The following is a 5,134-nucleotide window of genomic DNA, read 5'->3' as shown; positions in this document are numbered from 1 at the left end:
TTGTCGATCGTCTTGGTACAAATGCGGGTGTGTGTGAGTTGGTTGGTTCTTCCCTGGGCTGCTGGGCAGCTGGCCTTGCCGGGCTGCTGGGGTTGGTGAGTTCGGCTTCGTGGTCAACCATGATGTCGGTTGCCACTTGTGTGTGTGTTGGGGGTCGAAGTTGGTGGTATCCTCTTCAGGTTGCTCGTAGCTGTTAGTGAACCGCAATTTGATTTGGTCCAAATGTTTTCTGTGCGTTTGTCCGTTGGCCAATTTGACCTGAAACACCCTACTCCCCTCTTTGGCTATGACCGTGCTAGCGAGCCATTTGGGACCATGTCCATAATTGAGTACAAACACAGGATCATTGACCTCAATATCGCATGACAAATTTGCGAGATAATGGTACATACTTTGTTGATGCCACCTGCCCTCGACGTGATCATGGAGATCAGGATGGACAAGAAAGAGCCTTGTTTTAAGTGCCCTTTTCATGAGCAGCTCGGCTGGGGGAACCCCGGTGAGCGAGTGGGGTCTGGTGCGGTAGCTGAGTAGAACTCAGGACAATCGGGACTGCAGGGAACCTTCCGACATGCGTTTCATGCTTTGCTTGATGGTCTGTACTGCCCGTTCTGCCTGGCCGTTGGATGCGAGCTTGAACGAGGCAGATGTGACGTGCTTGATCCCATTGTGGGTCATGAATTCCTTGAATTCAGCACTGGTGAAACATGGCCCATTGTCGCTGACTATGACATGAGGCAGGTCGTGCGTGGCAAACATGGCTCGTAGGCTTTTGATGGTGGCGGTGGATGTGCTTACATACATTATTACACATTCAATCCATTTTGAATAAGCATCCACGACAACCAAGAACATTTTGCCTAGAAATGGGCCCGCATCGTCCACGGTTTGGAGCGCCATGACCACAAACTTAGCGGTGCCTCCCTGGGTGCATTACTCAGTTGAGAGCAAGTGTTGCATTGGCGCATGCATGACTCTAAATCTGAGTTGATGCTGGGCTACCACACATAGGATCTGGCTATGGCTTTCATCATTACAATGCCTGGGTGGGTACTGTGTAGGTCACGGATGAACATTTCTCTGCCTTTCTTGGACAAGACCACGCGATTACTCCACAAAAGACAATCCGCCTGCAAGGACATTTCGTCCTTGCGCCTATGGAACGGCTTAATCTCTTCTTGCATCTCCGCTGGGACGCTGGTCCGGCTCCCATGGAGGACACAGTTTTTTTACCAGGGACAGTAAAGAATCCTGGCTGGTCCAGGTTCTGATCTGGCAGGTCGTAACGGGTGACTTTTCGTTTTCGAATGCATTCATCACCATGGGCAAGTCAGCAGGCTGTGCCATTTCCACCCCAGTGATGGGCAATGTTAGCCAACTGAGAGCATCAGCGCAGCTCGCTGTGCCTGGTCTGTTGCGGATTACATAGTTATATGCTGATAGCGTGAGCGCCCACCTTTGGATGCGGGCAGGGGCATTGGTGTTAATCCCTTTGCTCTCTGAGAATAGCGATTTGAGCGGCTTATGGTCAGTTTTAAGCTCAAACTTGAGACCAAACAGATACTGGTGCATTTTTTTCACCCCGTAAACACACCAGTGCTTCTTTTTCAATCATGCTGTAGGCCCTTTCGGCCTTGGACAGACTCCTGGATGCATAGGCGATCGGTTGCAAAATCCCCGATTCGTTAGCCTGTTGTAACACACACCAGACCCCGTATGACGACGCATCGCAAGCTAGCACTAATCCTTTACAAGAGTTATACAGAACAAGCAGTTTGTTTGAACATAACAGACTTCTGGCTTTCTCAAAGGCAGCCTCTTGTGAATTCCCCCATAACCAGCCGTCTCCCTTGCGCAGTAGCACATGTAAGGGTTCTAGCAAGGTGCTTAACCCGGGTAGGAAATTACCAAAATAGTTGAGGAGTCCCAGGAACGACCGGAGCTCCGTCACGTTCTGTGGTCTCGGCGCGTTCTTGATGGCCTCTATCTTGGCATTGGTGGGTCCGATGCCGTCTGCCGCGATTTTTCTTCCCAAGAACTCGACCTCTGGCACCAGGAAAACACACTTCGAGCGTTTCAACCTGAGTCCAACACGATCTAGCCGACTTAGAACCTCTTCCAGATTCTTCATGTGTTCGATGGTGTCACGATCTGTGACAAGTATGTCATCCTGAAAACCACAATGCGAGGAACCGACTTTAGCAGGCTCTCTATGTTCTGTTGGAAAATTGCCGTGGTCGACTGCATCTGTTGTAGATAAACAGACCTTTGTGCGTGTTGATGCAGGTGAGGCCTTTTGAAGATTCCTCCAGCTTCTGCGTCATGTAGGCCGAGGTCAGGTCCAACTTGGTGAACGTCTTTCCTCCAGCCAGGGTCGCAAATAGGTCGTCTGCCTTGGGTAGTGGGTCCTGGTCCTGTAGCGAAAAACGATTAATCGTTACTTTATAGTCCCCACAAATTCTGACCCTGCTGTCACCTTGGAGTACTGGGACAATCGGACTGGCCCACTCGCTGAATTCCACCGGCGCGATGATGCCTTCTCGCTGCAGCCTGTCCAGCTCAATTTCCACTTTCACTCGCATCATATATGGTACCAATGGATGGGCCGTGTACCGGGAACCAAGTGGATCTGCACTTTCGCCCCTGAGAAACTTCCAATGCCTGGCTCGAACAACGATGGAAATCTGCTCAGAACCTGGACACATGAGGTGTTGTCGACGGACAAAAGTGCTCGGATGTCGTCCCAGTTCCAGCAGATTTTTCCCAGCCAGCTTCTGCCGAACAGTGTGGGGCCATCCCTTGGCACGATCCATAGTGGGAGTTCGTGCACTGCTCCATCATAGGAGACTTTGACCTCTGCCCTGCCAATTACAGGGATCAGTTTTTTGGTGTAAGTTCTTAGCTTGGTGTGAATGGGGCTGAGCTTGGGCCTGTGTGCCTTGTTGCATCACAGCCTGTCGAAGGCCTTTTTGCTCATTGTGGACTGACTCGCACCCGTGTCCAGTTCCATGGATACTGGAATTCCGTTCAGTTCAACTGCCAACATTATTGGTGGACTTTTCGTGGTGAAGGTGTTTACCCAGTACACTTCTGCCTCCTCGGTTCGAGTCTCTAGTTCAGCCTGATCCACAGTGGATCGATCTTCCTCTGCAACGTGGTGGTTTGCAGGGTTCGCTGGAGGTGTCCCATTGTTCTGCAGCTGTTGCACGCATAGTGTTTGAAGCGGCATTGATGGGGCCGATGATCACCTCCGCAGTGCCAACAAGGTGTTAACTGCCTCGCATTAACGACTGAATGGCGGACTCTGGGTCATCTGAGGTCATGCAGCAGCCGGCGTGTGTGTTCTGCCATGTATATTCCTGCTCGAAAACAACGTTATTTCTTGCACATTACTGGCCGAAACCTCTTTATGCTTCAAAATTTGTTTGGTGTTATTGCTGGTGGACATAAATGCCTGGGCTATCGTTATGGCTTTGCTCAGATTCAGTGTTTCAACAGTCAATAGTTTGCGAAGGATTACCTCATGGCCAATGCCAAGGACAAAAAAGTCTCTCAGCATTTGTTCAAGGAATCCATCAAATTCGCAATGTCCTGCAAGGCACTTAGTTCGGCGACGTAGCTCGCCACTTCCTGGCCTTCAGACCCTTGACACGTGTAGAACCGATACCTCGCCATCAAAATGCTTTCCTTAGAAACATAAAAAGATAGAAACATAGAAAATAGGTGCAGGAGTAGGCCATTCGGCCCTTCGAGCCTGCACCACCATTCAATAAGATCATGGCTGATCATTCACCTTAGGTTTTAGGTGCTCCCGGACCAGCGTACACAATTCTTCATAGGATTTGGTTGTTGGTTTTACCGGAGCTAGAAGATTCTTCATGAGGCCGTAGGTTGTTGCCCCACAGACGGTAAGGAGAATCGCCCTTCGTTTGGCAGCGTTCTCGTCCCCTTCAAGCTCGTTGGCCACGAAGTATTGGTCGAGTCGCTCCACGAAGGCCTCCCAATCATCCCCTTCTGAGAACTTCTCCAGGATACCAACTGTTCTTTGCATTTTCGCGCAGTTGTTCGTTATCTCGTCGCCAATTATTATGCTCATAATAAAGGTTGAAATTGAGTACTGTAAGCAATGAGTTAGTGTGACCTTAGCTCCTTTAATTAGACTCCAGAGTGCTGGTACCTCGAGGGTGGCCTGCTTATATACAGTGCTCCCAAGGGATGCTGGGATCCCTTGGGACTCCAACAGCAAGAGCCTCAGGTGGTGGTGTGAAACAGGTTGTCAAGGTTGACTTATGAGGATAGATTGAGTAGATTGGGTTTTTGCACATTGGAATTCAGAAGAATGAGAGGTGATCTTATTGAAACATGTAAGATAATAAGGGGGCTCGACAAGGTGTATGCAGAGAGGATATTTCCACTCATAGGGAAACTAAAACTAGGGGACATAGTCTTGGAATAAGGGGCTGCCATTTAAAACTGAGATGAGGAGAAATTTCTTCTTTCAGAGGGTTGTAAATCTGTGGAATTCTCTGCCCCAGAGAGCTGTGGAGGCTGGGTCATTGAATATATTTAAGGTGGAGATAGACAGATTTTTGAACGATAAGGGAATAAAGGATTATGGGAAGCGGGCAGGGAAGTGGAGCTGAGTCCATGACCAGATCAGCCGTGATCTTATTGAATGGTGGAGCAGGCTCGAGGGGCCAAATGGCCCACTCCTGCTCCTATTTCTTATGTTCTTAGAAGGACAAGGGCAGCAGGCGTATGGGAACACCACTACCTCCAAATTTCCCTTTAAGTCACACACCATCCTGACTTGGAAATATATTGGCCGTTCCTTCATCGTCGCTGGATCAGAATCCTGGAACTCCCTCCCTAACAGCACTGTGGGAGTACCTTCACCACACGGACAGCAACAGTTCAAGAAGGCGGCTCACCATCACCTTCTCAAGGGCCATTAGGGATGGGAAATAAATGCCGGCTAAGATCAAGTGTAGTATCTGTTCTTATCAGTTTAATATCCCCTATGGGGACATGATATTGAATTGATTTTTGAACAGGGAGCTGGATCAGGGGCATGCCCCGTCCACTCCATGCACCGACCTTGTATTGCAATATTTCCAGGAACGGTGCAACTTCG

At 49.5% G+C, this 5,134-nt stretch overlaps 1 pseudogene; it reads left to right on the top strand.

Moving 5' to 3' along the window:
- Positions 1-4,933: 4,933 nt before the first annotated feature.
- LOC139227226 (U2 spliceosomal RNA) lies at positions 4,934-5,134 on the top strand (annotated as a pseudogene).

Source organism: Pristiophorus japonicus, chromosome 16, assembly GCF_044704955.1.
Source record: "Pristiophorus japonicus isolate sPriJap1 chromosome 16, sPriJap1.hap1, whole genome shotgun sequence".
Lineage (NCBI taxonomy): Eukaryota > Metazoa > Chordata > Chondrichthyes > Pristiophoridae > Pristiophorus > Pristiophorus japonicus.
This window is presented reverse-complemented; position numbering and strand designations above follow the sequence as displayed.